We start from the raw sequence: 21,555 nt of genomic DNA on the forward strand, positions 1-21,555 counted from the left end.
TGGTCATGGTATATAATTCTTTTATACATTATTGGATTTGATTTGCTCATTTTTTATTGTGAAAGGAAACTATTAATTTTACTTAAATATTTCAAATGGGCAAAAAATCTGATTAGATGTTTTATAACAGAAGATGAACAGATGGCAAATAAGCACATAAAATATGCTCACCATTATTTTTTGCTAAAAAAATTATAAGTTAACTCCACAATGAGATACCATGAAATACCAATTAGAATGATCAAAAATTAAAGCTAAAATCCAACCACAACAGAAACTAATCAAGTGCTGGCAAAGATGCAAAGCAACAAGAACCATTTGACTTCCTATTGGAAGGTAAAATATAATATAATCCAAGTGATTATAGTTTGGTTGTTTTTTATAATGTCAAATATCATATAGCCCAGCAATCCTCTTGTGGGCATTTACCTAGAACAGTTATAATTAATGGTCACACAAAGTGTTTAAACAAGCTTTAAACATAACCACTCAAAACTTGAAGCTCTTAATATCTTTAAAGTGGTAAACAGATAAACTACTAGATATTTATACTACAGAATGCTATTAAGGGAAGAAACAAACAAACAAACAAAAACCCCAAATTATTGGCTCACAATAAAACTGTTGGTGAATATCAAATGCATTCTGCTAATTGAAAAACCACATATTATATGATTTCACTTATATGACGTTCCAGAAAAGGCAAAATTATAGGGACAGAGAACAGATCAGTGAATTCCAGGAGCTAGGCATGTGGAGTACAGGTGATCACAATGAGGCAGCAGGGGAATTTTTTAGAAGCCAGAAGTGTTCTCTATCTTGACCATGGCAGTGGATACACAATTGTATGAAGTTCTCAAAACTCACAGAGTTGTACATCACAAAATGTGGATTTTATTAAATGTTAATTTCTAAAAATTGCATAAACCTATGACTGGGAAGGCCTTGAACTCTTTCACTTCTCTTAGAAACAACTGCAAAACATAATCTTTTTACTAAATAATCTATTTAAAGCAAACCATGAATTATCATTTGACTATAGTGTCCAATTATATATGATAAAGAACAAGAATGCTTAGAATAAAGAACTCATTTCAGTTAGGAAAAAAACATGGTGTCAGTATCCCTGTTAGACTTATACCTTAGCATTTAAGCAAAAACTCAAAATAAGCTTATATCTTTGGGTCTGCAATCAATTCCTTTTCAGTGAATGGTTCTGACTTTACACTCTCATCATAAACAAGTTTTGTGTTCGTGTATCAGAGCTACAAACAATGAGTAAATTCAGAGAAAAAATATGACTTCATTTTCTTATAGTGCCATATACTATACCTCTTTAAATTCCAATTATTTTACACAAATCACAGAGTAAAGTATATGTGAGTTGATTATACATGGAAAAACATTGCTATCTTAAAAACGGCATAAGTGCTATTCCTATTTCTTGTGGACTTTTAGTAAATAATTTGTAATAATGAACATGACAATAAAATTAGGAAAAAATTAATTTACCATATATAATTTTAAAGCAATATAATCAAACTATCTATAAAACATAGCTAAAATCTAAAAGTGTTTATTAGTGGTGAAGGGGGATATTCATAGAAATGGATATTTTGTTAAAGCCAATGAGCGTTTTTCTATGAATTATTATTGCGGCAATATAATAGTCTTTCATTCTCTGTATCCATATAAACCAATCACAAGACAGGCTTACAGTTTGCTAAGACTTTAACTAGACTCATTTATGAGCTATGTACCATTCAGAACAATATGAATATTAAAATAAAAAAATGAACAAGTCTCTTTTTGAGAACAATAAGTCCTAGGAATTTAAAAATAAAATTATAAGTATTACAAATACTGATAGACCTTAAAATTTCAAATCTAAATATATCAGAGTGGGGTTCTGGTGAATGGGAATGTTCTAGAATGTTTCAGTTCTAGAATGAAAAGTACAAATGAAATCAAAATAATAACGGTTTGAAATTCTATACTATAAATTTAGTCACATTGATACAAACCTGACCACTCTATAATGGATCACTCATCTAAACATTTAGTAATATATGTGGAAGCCTGGAATGGTAGTTTAGGTGAAATACTATTACATATTATGGTAGGACATGCTTCTGAGTAGCAAGGGAAAAATGTTTACACATGGAGTTGAAAATAGTCAAAATATTGGAGTCAAAATGCTCAATACATCAATTTCAGCCACCTAGAAGTACTGTATTAGAATGAGACTCTGGAACATAGATTTTAATAAAATTCAATTCACTTCTTAATTAGGTCACATCAGTAAAGTGTATGCGAATTTATGGGCTTTCAATGAGTTTGGCAGTAAAAGTCTAATACATCATTTGTAGAAGCAGCACAATTGTTCACAAGTAAAAAACTGCATATGTCTGTTTATTTTCATCTCAGTTCCATCATTATACAATATTTGTAGTGCCACAGGAAAGCTTTGTCTTTAGAAGATAATGTTAATATTGCCCCTTTAAGGTAACCTAAATGAAGGTGGGAAAGGAGGGTGGGAATGTAAAGGGAACGTGATTCACAGAACAGCACCACCTTAAGCAATACTAAGAGTCAAACAGATGAACTTTGAGGGGCTCCTTGTTTAATTAGATTTTTTTTCTAAAAGTAAAAAAATGAGTATTGTATAAATTAAAATGACATTTTTATTGTCTACATGTAAAACAGAAACTACTGTAACATGAATCAAATCTTCATCTTATACTTGACGTTTTTTGACATGTGCATTTTGGTCTGTACATTTATGACGCATATCAAGTCATAAATGTGATTGAGTATGCCCCTTTAGTTACTTCAAAATCTACTTTCAACCCCTTTCTTCCCCTACCATCTCTAGGCAAAGCATACAATGCATACAAACACCTTTAGGCTGATGGAGAAACAGACAGCAGGTTTATGCAGCTGGAGCACAGTGAGCCCAGACAAAGGTTGGTAGGGATAAGTTCTGAGAAGTCATCAGAAACCAGATTGTGTAGAGCCTTATGGACTATGGAAGGACTTTGGATTTCTTGTATAGTAGAAGCCATTGGGGGATTTTATGAAGGAGTGAAATATGACATTGTTCACATGTTGAATGGTAATCGTGGCTGCTGAGTATTTTATGCACTGTAGGTGGGCACAAGTAGAAGTAGGAACCCATTAGAAAATTACTGCATTAATCCAAACAGGGCTCGAGTTAGCATAGAAGCAAGAAATGTAGTGAGTTATTGCATTTGAAGGGAGAGTTTATAAAGATTTGCTAAATAATTGAATGCCCCCTCATTTGTCTTTGGTCACACAGTTTATCTGATGCTGCTTCTAAAATCTCTGCCTCCATAAACCTTATATGCCCAATAGCATCCAGCTCACATTCTCTCTCAATGATTCCTCATCATACTGCTTTATTCCTCCATAATCTTATCTTATTCTGAAATTGTACTTTTTTTTCTTTACCAGCATTTCCCAAACTGTTAATAAAGTCCAACAGGCAAAGACAACAAGACCAACCTAGGGTCCAAACAAGTTAGGATTATTAACCTGCCAGGATAAAGAGGAATACTTGAGGGGAAAAAAGTACCTCACCTAACAAAGGAAGACATAAGGATTATTACAGAATTTTGACCAAGGGTTAGGTTTAGGTAAAATTTAAATGAAGCAGTGTTTTGTTTCCATAAAGCAAAGTAGCCCTGTTTGTAAAAGGTAAGTATCGGGCTCAGGTTGAGAAATAAGACTCAGGTTCCCATTTTCTTAAAAGCTACAAGTTAGAAAAACAGAACTGTGCGTGCAAAATTCGTGTATCTGAGACACTGAAGCTACTCTGAAAAATGAAAGCTGCTTCTCTGTATCAAAGTGACCCAAGAAGCTCAGATATTCCAGACAAGAATGAGATGTTCCATGCTTTCTGATATGATTTGAAATAGCGAAGTTTATAATAGTCTATGATTGTAGATGTTTCTCAAGACTGTATCATTTTGTTGATTAAATGCAGTTTTAAGAGCTTTTCACTATGTACTATAGAACCTGTGTTTAATAATAGTTTATTGATCATTTTGGGGGGTGGGATGCTGATTATATTTTTTATAAAATTAATCATAAAAAGGAGTAAGTACATTTTAGTTGTTTTTTAAAAATATATATACATGACGTTCAGAACTAAGAAATGGTGAAATGTGCCTGGAAGTTGTATGCTGAATCACTGGAGACATGACCTTGTAATGTTTACCCAGTAAGCTATTAATTACTTCATATGTACTCATGAGAATTTCTTTGTGTTACCTATTCCAAATAGTCCCCCCAAAATGTATTAAGATTAACAGTGTTCCCATTTCTTAAAGACATTGTTGAAAATATACAAATATGAGTCCCACTGTAGATTTTTTTTATTATACTTTAAGTTCTAAGGTATATGTGCACAATGTGCAGGTTTGTTACATATGTATACTTGTGCCATGTTGGTGTGCTGCACCCATCAACTCGTCAGCACCCATCAACTCGTCATTTACATCAGGTATAACTCCCAGTGCCATCCCTCCCCTCCCCCCCCTCCCCCCTCCCCATAATAGGCCCCGGTGTGTGATGTTCCCCTTCCCGAGTCCAAGTGATCTCATTGTTCAGTTCCCACCTACGAGTGAGAACATGCGGTATTTGGTTTTCTGTTCTTGCGATAGTTTGCTGAGAATGATGGTTTCCAGCTACATCCATGTCCCTACAAAGGACATAAACTCATCCTTTTTTATGGCTGCATAGTATTTCATGTTGTATATGTGCCACGTTTTCTTAATACAGTCTGTCACTGATGGACATTTGGGTTGATTCCAAGTCTTTGCTATTGTGAATAGTGCCACAATGAACATACATGTGCATGTGTCTTTATAGTAGCATTATTTATAATCCTTTGGGTATATACCCAGTAATGGGATGGCTGGGTCATATGGTACTTCTAGTTCTAGATCCTTGAGGAATCGCCATACCGTTTTCCATAATGGTTGAAATAGTTTACAATCCCACCAACAGTGTAAAAGTGTTCCTATTTCTCCACACCCTCTCCAGCACCTGTTGTTTCCTGACTTTTAATGATTGCCACTCTAACTGGTGTGAGATGGTATCTCATTGTGGTTTTCATTTGCATTTCTCTGATGGCCAGTGATGACGAGCATTTTTTCATGTGTCTGTTGGCTGTATGCATGTCTTCTTTTGAGAAATGTCTGTTCATATCCTTTGCCCACTTTTTAATGGGGTTGTTTGTTTTTTTCTTGTAAATTTGTTTGAGTTCTTTGTAGGTTCTGGATATTAGCCCTTTGTCAGATGAGTAGATTGCAAAAATTTTCTCCCATTCTGTAGGTTGCCTGTTCACTCTGATGGTAGTTTCTTTTGCTGTGCAGAAGCTCTTTAGTTTAACTAGATCCCATTTGTCAATTTTGGCTTTTGTTGCCATTGCTTTTGATGTTTTAGACATGAAGTCCTTGCCCATGCCTATGTCCTGAATGGTATTACCTAGGTTTTCTTCTAGGGTTTTTATTGTATTAGGTCTAACATTTAAGTCTCTAATCCATTTTGAATTAATTTTCGTTGTAAGGAGTAAGGAAAGGATCCAGTTTCAGCTTTCTACTTATGGCTAGCCAATTTTCCCAGCACCATATATTAAATAGGGAATCCTTTCCCCATTTCTTGTTTTTCTCAGGTTTGTCAAAGATCAGATGGCTGTAGATGTGTGGTATTATTTCTGAGGACTCTGTTCTGTTCCATTGGTCTATATCTCTGTTTTCGTACCAGTATCATGCTGTTTTGGTTACTGTAGCCTTGCAGTATAGTTTGAAGTCAGGTACTGTGATGCCTCCAGCTTTGTTCTTTTGACTTAGGATTGTCTTGGAAATGCAGGCTCTTTTTTGGTTCCATATGAACTTTAAAGCAGTTTTTTCCAATTCTGTGAAGAAACTCATTGGTAGCTTGATGCGGATGACATTGAATCTATAAATTGCCTTGGGCAGTATGGCCATTTTCACGATATTGATTCTTCCTATCCATGAGCATGGTATGTTCTTCCATTTGTTTGTGACCTCTTGTATTTCACTGAGCAGGGGTTTGTTGTTCTCCTTGAAGAGGTCCTTTACATCCCTTGTAAGTTGGATTCCTAGGTATTTTATTCTCTTTGAAGCAATTGTGAATGGAAGTTCATTCATGATTTGGCTCTCTGTTTGTCTGTTCCTGGTGTATAAGAATGCTTGTGATTTTTGCACATTAATTTTGTATCCTGAGACTTTGCTGAAGTTGCTTATTAGCTTAAGGAGATTTTGGGCTGAGATGATGGGGCTTTCTAAGTATATAATCATGTCATCTGCAAACAGGGACAATTTGACTTCTTCTTTTCCTAACTGAATACCTTTTATTTCTTTCTCTTGCCTGATTCCCCTAGCCAGAACTTCCAACACTATGTTGAATAGGAGTGGTGAGAGAGGGCATCCCTGTCTTGTGCCAGTTTTCAAAGGAAATGCTTCCAGTTTTTGTCCATTCAGTATGATATTAGCTGTGGGTTTGTCATAAATAGCTCTTATTATTTTGTGATACGTTCCATCAATACCTAGTTTATTGAGAGATTTTAGCATGAAGGGCTGTTGAATTTTGCCAAAGGCCTTTTCTGCATCTATTGAAATAATCATGTGGTTTTTGTCTTTGGTGCTGTTTATATGTTGGATTACGTTTATTGATTTGTGTATGTTGAACCAGCCTTGCATCCTAGGGATGAAGCCCACTTGATCATGGTGGATAAGCTTTTTGATGTGCTGCTGGATTCGGTTTGCCAGTATTTTATTGAGGATTTTTGCATCGATGTTCATCAGGGATAGATACAACACTAAAAGAGGATTTTAGCCCACTGTAGATTTATTTGAACTTGAATCTCCAGGCCTATAAATCTGAATACTTAAAAAGTCCCCAAAATTTGTGGTCTGTTTGGTTCACCATATATATTAGTCTCACAAGGCTGTTGTAGCAAATCTCTACAAACTTGGCAACTTAAAAACAACAGAAATTTGTTGTTATACAGTTCTGGAGACTAAAACTCCAAAATCAGATTGTCAGCAGGGCCATTGTTCCTCAAGGATTTAAAGGGAGTTTTTTTGTTTGTTTGTTTTTTCATTCCAGCTTCCAGTGGCTTTTGGCATTCCGTGGCTTGTAGCTGCATCTGTTTGTGACTCTGTCTTCACATAATCTTTCCTTTGTGTCTATCTCAAAACTTTCTCTGCTTGTCCTACATAAGAAAACGTTGGTTGCATTTAGGGCCACCAAAGATAATCCAGGATAAGTGCTTCCTCTCAAGAACTTTAATCATATCTTTTGCTGAATAAGGTATTTACTCTTTGCCTTATAAAGTAATATTCACAGGTTGCAGGGATTAGGATATAGACATAATCTTTGTAGCACCATTCAGCTGACTAAATTTTTTATCTTATAAATTAGGAAAGTAACAACTGAATGATTTGAAGTTTACTGTAGTTTTTACTACTTAAATGATAGTTTGATTACATTATCCTTACCAATTTTCCAAGAATATGCTTTGTGCTCACTATTCTAATAAAGGCATATATTACATCTGATAGACAATCACTATTTTCTGCTAATACAATTACAAATACTTACTTGGAAAATATTTATATTATATATGACCTGTAATTGTCAATTATGTGGTTATTACTTAATTAAACATTAGTGCTTTTTTTCTGATGTGCAGCTCTGAACACTGAATGGTAACTTTATAAATGGTGAAGCACATATTATGTGATAGCTTATAATAATAATAATTTCTTTTTTACATTCTTATCTGATATGGGTCAGAAATGATTTCTTCTACCTCGTTTGTTTTGAGACAAGAGATGAAGAAATAGCGACTGTAAGGAACATATTGATCTTACAGTAGAAACGAGAGAGAGACAGAATCACAGAATGGCTCCTATTGCTACTTGAAAGGGGCACACATCACTTCTGCTGACATTCTATTAAGTAATATGGCCAGTTCAGATGTCAATAGGACTAGAGGTGTGGGTGGAGGCCCTGGGAGTGTAGTATAATCCCCCTTCAGTATACACTGAACACATTTTTGAAATAATAACTCAATCACATCTAGCTCTCTGTTCTTTGTCATATCAAGGGTGCGGTGGAGATATTGATATTGCCTTAAATAACCGTGCTCATGTGTTTTGCCCTTAAATGCATTGTCCCTGTTTATCAAAGCCTCAGCTCAACTATCTGGGTCATGGCAGACTTGCTGTGCTCTATTACATTACATCTTGATATGTGTGCATGTATGTGTGTGTACCTCAGTTATACAGAACTTTTAATAGTAAAATTTTATGCTGTCAAAATGTCACACATATGTACCCTCCTTTGTTCCCTAGATTCCTCACCCAATTTATTCACTATTCAAAAGTCCTAGGTTTGTAGGCATGTTTCTCATTGTTCAAGACATAATTCTTTAATCTTTAGCTAATATAATTTTATGTGAGGCAATAAACAAACACATGGGGAAAAAAGAAAATTATTAAAAGAATCTCATAAAAATTAGGTCATTAACTAAGGGACACCACTGTGTCAGGTTACAGTTCTAATGATGGAAAATGTGATTAAAAAAATAATTCAAGCCTATAATATACTAGTAGAAATCTGTAACCAGCTTACCACAGATGAATAAATAGATACTCACCAGACGCCTGTGGATATATATTGTGGAAATACATGAAACTTTTAAACATTAGAAATATCACAACAGGGTTACTTAATGGAAGAGCTTCCTCTAAGTCTCCACAGCATAGCACAGCAGGTGATGTTAGATCAGGTAAAAAGTTAAGTTGAATAGATTGCAAAATGCACTATTAATCTCTACTGACTATGAATTAACAAAAGAAATACAAATCAGGCCAAATGTTCTTTAACTCAAGGGTCTTAATTCTAGCTAAGTAGACTTTTTGGTTTAGGCATGATGTTAATTTTCTCTAAGGCACCATAAGTAAACAATAGATTTTTTAGGTGATAGATTTATAGGGTACATTTTGGGAGTGTTGGTAATGGAATTAATAATATAATAATTTTATAAATGAATAATAAACATGTCTATAATGTTTTCATCCATTTCGGAAGTTTTCCAAATATTACATTAGTACTACTCTCTACTGTTCTGATTACTCATGGACACAATGAGAGAGCTAGACTAAATGGAATATTGTAAGTTAAATACATATGAGAGCTCTTGGATTTAAGTTCAATATGTAGCAACAATATGATTTGCTGGCCAAAACCTAATGAAATCTTAGGCCACAATAATAGAAGTAATGGTTCCATCACAATAAAGCAAATACTTTTGGTCTACTCTAGGAAAGTCAGAAAAAAATCTGGGGCATGATGTTTCATTCTGGGCATGATATTTTAAAAGAAACATAAAAATACAATATTGTATGGAATCCAGAAGAAAGAAAAGTAGATGATGGAGGATCTAAACCATGCCATATGTATTCACTCCAAAAACAAGGACTAAGAATATGTATTAGAGAAGGAGGAATCACATATATTTCACTAGGAAAAGAGTAGATTTAGATACAGAATCAAAAGAGTTCTTAAAGTTACTAAAAGTCTGTAAGGGAAATAGAGATTTGACTTATTCTGTGTGTCTTCATGGAAAGAATGAAGACCTAGATAGTCACTACAGAGAAAAACATTTATACTTTTACATTAAATCAGAGAAACATTTAATAATTAGAGTAATCCAAAATATGGGGGAGTGACATAGTCATAACTTCAGAACGACATCATGATGGTTGCCTAGAGGTGCCTGGCACTGATTTCATCCCCTAAAAAGGACCTAAACAACAAAGAAACAACTACATTTCTACTGGAGTTCCCTATGGAGAGTTCTGGAGTACAGCAAGGTAGTGGCAGAATTCCTATGGAACACAGAAACCCGTAATGGCAGCACAGAAAGGAGAGAAAACCCTGCCTCTACCACACCTCTCCTCCACTAGGATTGACTTCAAACAAGGAGGAACTTTCCTTTGCAGAAAAAAGACAAGCAGCAGACTCCCAAAAGCCCCTGTTAGCAACAGAGACACCTGCAGTTCTTGCTACAGGACAATCCCACAGCCCTCACAGGCCATGGGCCCAGATTGGGGAACATTCAGGGGTTCACATGGCTGCCTTGCTCTGGAGTAGGAGCATACATTGTACACACCTCTGACCCCCAAGCTGCTAAGGCATGGTGATATCATGAAATTGGCATCACTGCTAGACTGTATCCTGCTCTGGAGGCCAATAGCCATAATGCCACTCCATTCCTGAGGCTCCACTATCATTCCAGGATACTCAAATGGGTGGCTGCAGGGCCCTCAGCTACTCAGAGCTTAGGCCCAACAGAATGACAATGATCCTGATGCCCAAGCTCACATAGCACCTGCTTCCCAAGAAAAAGGCAGTTCTGCACAACAAAGAATCCAACCCCATTCGGGAGAACCACCATGCATGTACATTGTTGATCTGAAACCAGTTCAGCAGCCCTGATAGTGAGCCAGCAAACCTACCATGTGTGCATACCCTCAGCCTGAGAACCAGCCCAGTGGCTCTACCTCTGAAAATCATTCCACTGCCAACATATACTCTTGCAGCCTAGGCCACTGAAGCATTCATAGACATCACTGACAAATGAAAAAACTGCACAAATCCTACATTACTACATCCACCCAGAACCAGACACAAAGCATCCTACCTAACTAACACCCTATAACTCTTCCACAGAAAAAATGCCTTTTGGTATGAAAGATGCTCCATAAAATTGGAAGAGGCAACTATTCCACCAGACACACAGTTATCAAGTTAGAGACATAAAAAACATAAAACAAAAACAGGAAAACATGACATCTCCAATGAAACACAATAATTCTCCAGTAATTACCACAAAGAAAATAAAATTTATAAAATGCCAAGAAAGATAAATATCATCAATAAACAAGCAGAAATCGTGGAGCTGAAAAAAAATACAATGAGAGAAATTAAGAGGACAATTGAAAGCTTTATCAACAGACTAAATCAAGCAAAAGAAGAAATTTCTGAATTTAAAGACAGGTCTGTTGAAATAACCCAGTTAGAGAAAAAATAAGAAATAAAAACAAAAAAGAATGAAGAAAGCCTGCATAGCTCATATGACACAATTAAACAAATATTCAGCTTATAGGAGCTCAAGAGGGAGAAAAGGTAAAGAAAGGCACAGAAACCATGTTTAATATAATAGCTGAAAACTTACCAAGTCTTTGGAGGTATCATTGAACAAGTAAGCTCAAAATTTCCCTAACACATTCTAAGAATTTAAAACTAAGAAATCTCCCTCTGAGGCATATTATAATCAAATTATCAAAAGTCAAAGACCAAGGGGAAATTCTAAAAGCAACAAATATGTCAAGTAACATGTAAGTAAATCCCCATTGTACAATCAGCAAATTTTTCACCAGAAACCTTGCAGGCTAGGAGAGAATGAGATGATATATTTAAAGGGCTAAAAGTAAAGAAAAAAAAAAAAACCAGAACTGCTATCCAAGAATACTATACCCAGCAAAGCTATTTTTCAAAAATAAAGGAAAAGTAAAATCCATCCCAGCAAGAACTGAAGGAATTCATCACCACTAGAATGGACTTATAAGGAATGCTTAAGAGAGTGCTACAACTGAAAGTAAAAGGACAATAATTACTATCTTCAAAACATCTGCAAATATAAAACTCAGTAGTACAGGTAAATTCATAATCAAATTCAGAATACTCCAGTATTGGAATGGTGTTATAGAAATCGTTCAGTCCTCAAATATGAGAGATAAAAGTCAAAGGATAAAAAATAATTATAGCTACCATCAGTTTTTAAGAAACAGATAATATATAAAAATGTAAGCTAAGAAAACAAAAATATAAATTATGGTGAAGAGGATAAAAGTCTAGAGCATTTTTATGTTACCAAAGTTAAGTTGTTGTCAGCTTAAAATAGTCACTATTTCTAAAAATTTATTGTTACCACCGCGGTAACTACAAAGAAAGGAATTACAACAGATACAAAATTTTAAAAAGAATGAAAGCTTTGAACAACAGAAAACCACCAAACCACAATGGTAAACAAGAGAGGAAAAAGTAAACAAGAATTTTAAAAACATAAAATCAGAAAATAATAAAATGGCAGAAACAAGATCCAACTGTATATGCTGACTATAAGAGATCCATTTCACCTGTAAGGACACATATAGACTAAAAGTAAAGGGATGAAAAAGACATTCCATGCACCAGGCAAATGGAAACCAAAAGCAAGCAGAAGTTGCTATGCTTATATCAGATAAAATAGACTCCAAGTAAAAAAACAAAAAACAAAACACTATAAAAAAAACCATAAATAATCATTATCAAACGATAAAGGAACCTATTTAGCAAGGTAATATAACAAATGTAAATATATGCACCTAACATCAGAGCACTCTAAAATATAAAACAAATATTGTTAGATCTAAAGGGAGAGGTAGATTGCAATACAATATTAGTAGGAAACTTCAACATCCCACTTTCAACAATGAACCGATTATCTACACAGATATATCAAGAACACAAGTATCAGGCTTAAACTGTATCATAGACCAAATAGATCTAACAAACATTAACAATACATTCCATCTTACAGCTACAGAATACACATATTTCTCAACTGCACATAGCTCATTCTCCAGGAAAAATTGTATATGAGACCACAAAGCAAATCTTAACAAGTTTAATAAGATAAGACCATACCAAGCACCTTTTCTAACCACAATGCTACAAAACTAGAAATCATTAATAAGAGGAATTTCAGAAAGTTTACAAATATATGGAAGCTACATGACATGCTCCTGAATAACCAAAGGGTTAATGAAGAAGTTAAAGGATAAATTTAAAATATTTCTTGAGACAAACTAAAATGAAAACACAGTATACTAAAACCTAGGGATATAGCTAAATCAGTTCTAAGAAGTTTATAGTCAATAAATACATACATCACAAAAAGAAGAAAGATCTCAAACAACCCAAAAGTGCACCTGAAAGAACTAGAAAAACAAGAACAAACTAATCCCATAATTAGTAGGAAGAAGGAAATAAAGGTCAGACAACAAATGAACAACAGAGACAATAGAAAAACATTACAACATGTGACCAAAACAAATAACTGACTTTTTGAAACTATAAACAAAATTGTCAAACCTTTAGCTAGTCAGAACTTCAGGCATCAAACATGCAAAAAAAGAACCCATTATTTGGCTGAAATACTGAACTAGATGACCTTGAAAGTCTTTTTCAATTATGAGATTCATTGACTCTATGATAAGGTTTGCACTGGTTCTTACATCTCACAAAATAACAACAGCAACAAAAGATCAGGATGTGGAGGGTATGTGTGTGGCAGCAGCACAGTGAGACCACACAAATAGGAGGCAAGTATGAGTTTGTGTTTCACTCAAGCTCCTCAGTTATGTGTAATTCACAGGTGCTATTGTAAGGCATGTAATGCTCCCAGTGAATATTTAGCCCAGAGTTAGGAAAGGATTACAAGACTTTGTCAGAATTATGAGTTGACATATGCAATGACATATCACTATAATTCTTGCATAGTTAATTCCCTATTACAAGCCGTCACTCATACATAGAGAAAAAGTAGTCCAGAATAGATAAACAATATTTCTCCACTTCCAAGCTTGCTTTCCATGTGTAATCTAATTCAATAGAGAACAATACAACATTAAAAAGACACTTTGCTTATGGAAAAGGGATTTCACAAAATGTTAGTCTTGTTTGTGTCCTTAAAACCATTTGTAGCCTTCTTATCCCAGAATCATTGAGTTTCTGGTACATGACCTGCTTCAGCTACTTTAATATTTCATGGTCAATTCTGAATATATGTGTTTTATCTGCTTGTAAGCTCCTCCTGACACAATCTCTGGCTTTCTTGTCCCGAATGTGTGTTCACTTGTGTGTTCTACTTCTCTGAATTGAATCACTCATCTGTTATGCATTTATAATATTACTCTAAAAAAGTAAAATGGCTCAGTTTATCATTTTGGTTTTTGTTTTACTACTATCAACTTTTCCGAGAAATTTTTTCTTGTTTTCAAAATCAGGAGGTAAATTTTTTTTTCCTGTGGTCCTCTAGTTGCATACTTCTAAAAAATACTTGTTTTCAGGGCAAAATGGCTCATCTCACTGGGATTGGTTACACAAGGGGCACAGCCCACAGAGGGCGAGCAAAAGCAGGGTGGGGCATTGCCTCACCCAAGAGGCACAAGGGCTGGGGGATCTCCCTCCCCTAGCCAAGGGAAGACGTGAGGGACTGTGCCGTGAGGGACATTGCTATACAGCCCAGATACTATACTTTCCCCACAGTTCTTGCAAGTCGCAGACCAGGAGATTCCCTCAGGTGCCTACACAACTAGGGCCCTGGGTTTCAAGCACAAAACCTAGCGGCCGTTAGGGGAGACACCAAGCTAGCTGCAGGAGTTTTTTGTTGTTGTTGTTGTTTCTCCATACCCCAGCAGCACCTGGAATGCCATTAAGACAGAATCATTCACTTCCCTGAAAAGGGGGCTGAAGCCAGGGAGCCAAGTGATCTTGCTCAGCAGATCCCACTTCCACAGAGCCAAGCACGCTAAGATCCACTGACTTGAAATTCTTGCTGCCAGCACAGCAGTCTGAAGTCTACCTGGGATGCTCCAGCCTGGTAGGGGGAAGGGCATCCACCATTACTGAGGCTTGAGTAGGCAGATTTCCCCTGACAGTGTAAACAAAGCTGCCGGGAAGCTCGAACTGGGTGCAGAACAGACGGCAGCATGGCAAAGCCGCTGTAGCCAGACTGCCTCTCTAGATTCCTCCTCTCTGGGCAGGACATTGCTGAAAGAAAGGCAGCAGCCCCAGTCAGGGACTTATAGATAAAACTCCCATCTCCCTGGGATGGAGCACCTGGGAAAAGGGGTGGTTGTGGTTGCCGCTTCAGCAGACTTAAACATTCTTGCTTGCCAGCTCTTAAGAGAGCAGTGGATCTACCAGCACAGCGCCTGAGCTCTGCTAAGGGACAGACTCCTCCTCAAGTGAGTCGCTGACCCCCATGCCTCCTGGCTGAAAGGCACCGCCTAGCAGAGGTCGACAGACACCTCATACAGGAGAGCTCCAGCTGGAATCTGGTGGGTGCAACTCTGGGACGAAGCTTCCAGAAGAAAGAGCAGGCAGCAATCTTTGCTGTTCCACAGCCTCTGCTGGTGATACCCAGTCACACAGGGTCTGGGGTGGAACTCCAGCAGACCTGCAGCAGAGGGGCCTGACTGTTAGAAGGAAAATTAACAAACAGAAAGTAATAACATCAACATCAACAAAAAGGATGCCCATGCAAAAACCCCATCCAAAGGTCATCAGCATCAAAGATAAAAGCTAGATAAATCCACAAAGATGAGGAAAAGCCAGTGCAAAAATGCTGAAAATTCCAAAAGCCAGAATGCCTCTTCTCTTCCAAAGGATGCCAACTCCTCGCCAGCATGGGAACAAAACTGGATGGAGAGTGAGTTTCACAAATTGACATAAGTAGGCTTGAGAAGATCGGTAATAAAAAACTCCTCCAAGCTAAAGGAACTTGCTCCAACCCAGTGCAAGGAAGCTAAGAACCTTGATAAAAGGTTACAGGAACTGCTAACTAGAATAACCAGTTTAGAGAACAACATAAATGACCTGATGGAGCTGAAAAACACAGCGCGAGAACTTCGTGAAGCAAGCACAAGTATCAATAGCTGAATCAATCAAGCAGAAGAAAGGATATCAGAGACTGAAGAGCAACTTAATGAAATAAAGCATGAAGACAATATTAAAGAAAAAAGAATGAAAAGGAACAAACAAAGCCTCCAAGAAATATGGGAGCATGCAGAAGAACCAAAACTCCATTTGATTGGTGTACCTGAAAGTGATGGGGAGGATGGAACCAAGATGGAAAACACACTTAAGGATATTATCCAGGAGAACTTCCCCAACCTAGCAAGACAGGCCAACATTCAAATTCAGAAAGTACAGAAAACACCACAAAGATACTCCTCAGAAGAGCAAGCCCAAGACACATAATTGTCAAATTAACCAAGGTTGAAATGCAGGAAAAATATGTCAAGGGCAGCCAGAGATAAAGGTCAAGTTACCCACAAAAGGAAGCCTATCAGACTAACAGTGGATCTCTCTGCAGAAACCCTACAAGCCACAAGAGAATGGGGACCAATATTCAATATTTTTTTAAAAAAATAATTTTCAACCTATAATTTCATATTCAGCCAAACTAAACTTCATAAGTAAAAGAGAAATAAAATTCTTTACAGACAAGCAAATGCTGAGGGATTTTGTCACCACCATGTCTGCCTTACAAGAGCTCCTGAAGGAAGATCTGGTACCAGCCACTGCAAAAACATACCAAAATGTAAAGGCCATCAACACTATGAAGAAAGTGCATAAATTAATGTGCAAAATAACCAGCTAGCATCATAATGACAGGATCAAATTCAAACATAACAATATTAACCTTAAATGCAAATGGGCTAAATGCCTCAATTGAATGAAGAGTCAAGACCCATCAGTGTGCTGTATTCAGGAGACCCATCTCATATGCAAAGACACATACAAGCTCAAAACAAAGGGATGGAGGAGTATTTATCAAGCAAATGAAAAGCAAAAAAAAAGAGAGGTTGCAATCCTAGTCTCTGATAAAACAGACTTTAAACCAACAAAGATCAAAAAAGACAAAGAAGGGTATTACATAATGATAAAGGGATCAATGCAACAAGAAGAGCCATCTATCCTAAATATATATGCACCCAATACAGGAGCACCCAGATTCATAAAGCAAGTTCTTAGAGGCCTACAAAGAGCCTTCGACTCCCAAACAATATTAGTGGGAGACTTTAACACCCCCTGTCAATGTTAGACAGATCAACGAGATAGAATATTAGCAAGGATATTCAGGACTTGAACTCAACTCCAGACCAAGTGGACCTCATAGGCATCTACAGAACTCTCCACCCCAAATCAGAATATACATTCTTCTCAGCACCATAAAGCACTTATTCTAAAATTGAGCACATAATTGGAAGCAAAACACTCCTCAGCAAATGCAAAAGATTGGAAATCATAACAGTCCCTCAGACCACAGTTCAATCAAATTAAAATTCAGGATTCAGAAACTCACTCAACACCGCTCAACTACATGTAAACTGAACAACCTGCTCCTGAATGACTACTGAGTACATAACAAAATTAAGGCAGAAGTAAATAAGTAATTTGAAACCAATGAGAACAAAGACACAACATGCAAGGATCTCTGGGACACAGCTAAAGTAGTGCTTAGAGGGAAATTTATAGCATTAAATGCCCACAGGAGAAAGTGGGGAAGATCTAAAATTGACACTCTAACATTTCAATTAAAAGAACTAGAGAAGCAAGAGTAAACAAACTCAAAACCTGCAGAAGACAAGAAATAACTAAGATCAAAGCAGAAATGAAGGAGAGAGAGACATAAAAAACTCTTCAAAAAATCAATGAATCCAGGAGCTGGTTTTTTGAAAAGATTAACAAAATAAATAGACCACTAGCAAGACTAATAAAGAAGAAAAAAGAGATGAATCAAATAACACAATAAAAATGACAAAGGGGATATCACCACTGATACCTCAGAAATATAAACCACCATGAGAGAACACTGTAAACACCTCTACACAAATAAACTAGACCATCTGGAAGAAATAGATAAATTCCTGGACACATACACCCTCCCATGATTAAATCAGGAAGAAGTCAAATCCCTGAATAGACCAATAACAATTTCTGAAATTGAGGCAGTAATTAATAGCTTACCAATCAAGAAAAGTCCAGGACCAGACAGATTCACAGCCTAATTCTACCAGAGGTACAAAGAGGAGCTGATATCATTCCTTCTGAAACTATTCCAAACAATAGAAAAAGAGGGAATCCTCCCTAACTAATTTTATGAAGCCAGTGTCATCCTGATACCAAAACCTGGCAGTCACCACAAAAAAAAGAAAAAAGAAAATAAAGAAAATTTCAGGCCATTGTCCCTGATGAACATTGATGCAAAAATCCTCAATAAAATACTGGTAAATTGAATCTAGCAGCACATCAAAAAGCTTATCCACCATAATCAAGTTGGCTTCATCCCTGGGATGCGAGGCTGGGATGCAAGGCTGATGCAAATCAATAAACGTAATCCATTGCATAAACAGAACCAATGAAAAAAAACACATGATTATCTCAATAGATGCAGAAAGGGCCTTTAATAAAATTCAACACACCTTCATGCTAAGAACACTCAATAAATTAGGTATTGATGGAACATATCTCAAAATAATAAAAGCTATTTATGACAAACCCACATCCAATATCATACTGAATGGGCAAAAACTGGAAGCATTCCCTTTGAAAACTGGCACAAGACAAGGATGCCCTCTCTCACCACTCCTATTCAACATAGTATTAAAAGTTCAGGCCAGGGCAATCAGGCAAGGGAAAGAAATGAAGGGTATTCAAATAGGAAGACAGGAAGTCAAATTGTCTCTGTTTGCAGATGACATGATTGCATATTTAGAAAACCCCATTATCTCAGCCCCAAAACTCCTTAAGCTGATAAGCAACTTCAGCAAAGTCTCAGGATACAAAATCAATTGTGTAAAAATGACAATCATTCCTATACACCAATAACAGAGGGCCAAATTATGAGTGAACTCCCATTCACAGCTGTTACAAAGAGAATAAAATACCTAGAAATCCAACTTACAAGGGATGCAAAGGACCTCTTCAAGGAGAACTACAAACCACTGCTCAAGGAAATATGAGAGGACACAAACAAATGGGAAAACATTCCATGTTCATGGATAGGAAGAATCTATATCATGAAAATGGCCAAACTGCCCAAAGTAATTTATAGATTTAATGCTATCCCCATCAAGCTACCATTGACTTTCTTCACAGAATTGGGGGAAAAAAAAAAACTACTTTAAATTTCATATGGAACCAAAAAAGAGTCCGTATAGCCAAGACAATCCTAAGCAAAAAGAACAAAGCTGGAGTCATCATGGTACCTGACTTCAAACTCTACTACGAGGCTACAGTAACCAAAACAGCAGGTACTGGTATCAAAACAGACATATAGACCAATGGAACAGAACAGAGGCCTCAGAAATAACACCACACATCCACAACCATCTAATCTTTGACAAACCTGACACAAATAAGCAATGGAGAAAGGATTCCCCATTTAATAAATGGTGTTGGGAAAACTGGCTAGCCATATGCAGAAAAATGAAACTGGATCCCTTCCTCATACCTTATAAAAAAATTAACTCAAGGTGGATTACAGACTTAAACATAAGACCTAAAACTATAAAAATCTTGGAAGAAAACCTAGGCAATAACATTCAGGACGTAGGCCTAAGTAAAGACTTCATGACTAAAACACCAAAAGCAATGGCAATGGAAGCCAATATTAATAAATGGGATCTAATTAAACTAAAGAGCTCCTGCGCAGCAAAGGAAACTCTCGATCAGACTGAAGAGGCAATCTACAGAATGGGAGAAAGTTTTTGCAATCTATCCATCTGACAAAGGGCTAACATCCAGAATCTAAAAGGAACTTAAACAAATTTACAAGGAAAAAATAACCCAATCAAAAAGTGAGTGAAGGATATGAACAGACACTTCTCAAAAGAAGACATTTACGCAGCCAACAAGCATATGAAAAAATGCTCATCATCATTGGTTGTTAGAGAAATGCAAATCAAAACCACAATGAGATACTATCTCACTCCAGTTAGAATGGCCATCATTAAAACGTCAGGAAACAACAGATGCTGGAGAGTATGTTGAGAAATAGGAATGCCTTTATAATGTTGGTGGTAGTGTAAATTAGTTCAACCATTGTGGAAGATAGTGTGGTGATTCCTCAAGGATCTAGAATCAGAAATACCATTTGACCCAGCAATTCCATTACTGGGTATATACCCAAAGGATTATAAATAATTCTACTGTAAAGACACATGCAATGAGAACACATGGACTCAGGGCGGGGAACATCACACACAAGGGCCTGTCAGGGGTAAGGGTAAAGGGGAGGGATAGCATTAGGAGGAATACCTCACGTAGATGACAGGTTGATGGGTATAGCAAACCCCTATGGCACATGTATACCTATGTAACAAGCCTGCACGTTCTGCACATATATCCCAGAACTTAAAGTATAATAAAAAAATAAAAATAAGTAAATAATGTCCTAATCATCCTTACATTGCTTGTACATTGTCTCATTTGAGCCTCACAACATCCCCACTTTATAAATGAGAAAATTAAGACCTAGAAAAGTTAAGTAGTCTTTCCCAAGTAAGCACAATTACAACATTGTCTGCTTCCAGAAATTGTGAGGGTCAATATATACCCACTTGAAGGAAAAACAAATCCCAAGCTATTATCACGTCAAACTGTAAACTGAAAAAACAATTTAGAAGATGCTTTAAACGTAGGCTTCTCTTTTTATTAGGTAGATTATTTTATAAAATGAAAAAAGAAAATAGGCATCATGACTTATTGGAAAACTCTCTTTAGTTTGAATAGGTAGATATTGATAATTAATTCCACAGTATTAACAACTTGCTTTAAAAAATAAAATGAATTTGTTTACTTTGTTTCCGTAGTTGCCTTATAGAAAGCCAAATAAAACAAAGTGGCTTCATGATGTATCCTAATCATTTTAGGATGCTATAACCAAGAACTTAAGGCTGGTTAATTCCAGCAGATATGGTCTCTGGTGAGTGCCTATTTTCTGTTTCAAAGATGGTACTCACATGGCAGAAAGAGAAAGCAGCTCTATGAGCCTCTTTTATAAGGTCCTCAGTCCCATTCACAAGGGTAGAGCCATCAATGACTGAATCATTTCACAAAGTCCTACCTTGTAAGACCGTCATCTTGATGATTAAGTTTCAATATATGAATTTTACCAGGGACACAAACATTCAGACCGTGGCATTAAAATAGGTGACATAAAAAGATATGTTCATGTTGCTAATCCCTGGAACTCAATGTGCCCTAGGAGGACAGGAGTTAACATTGCAAAGTGAACACTGCTATTATTCAAAGCTATGACTGAAAACTGATGCCTATTACTGAGGATCATGGGATATTAGAGGACGCTAAATGAGATCTTTACATTAATAGTATTTATTTTTTTGAGTGAGAAATGAGTTTTCTTTGAAGGTTAGAAACTGTTAATAAAAAAAATACTATCCCTGAAATGAAAGATGAAATACAAGGATTAGCGATAGTCATAAGTATCATGTTCCACGTATTGACAAAGTGTCATTAGGATTTTAGTCTTTGTTGCTGTTCTGCCCCAAGGTGCTAAAACATGAACTATAAATAATATTTCTATAAATATGACTAATCAAATCATAGTGGCACTGCCGCCTTTTCCATTTAAGTTTA

This window comes from Trachypithecus francoisi, unplaced genomic scaffold, assembly GCF_009764315.1.
Source record: "Trachypithecus francoisi isolate TF-2019V2 unplaced genomic scaffold, Tfra_2.0 Lachesis_group3, whole genome shotgun sequence".
Classification (NCBI taxonomy): domain Eukaryota; kingdom Metazoa; phylum Chordata; class Mammalia; order Primates; family Cercopithecidae; genus Trachypithecus; species Trachypithecus francoisi.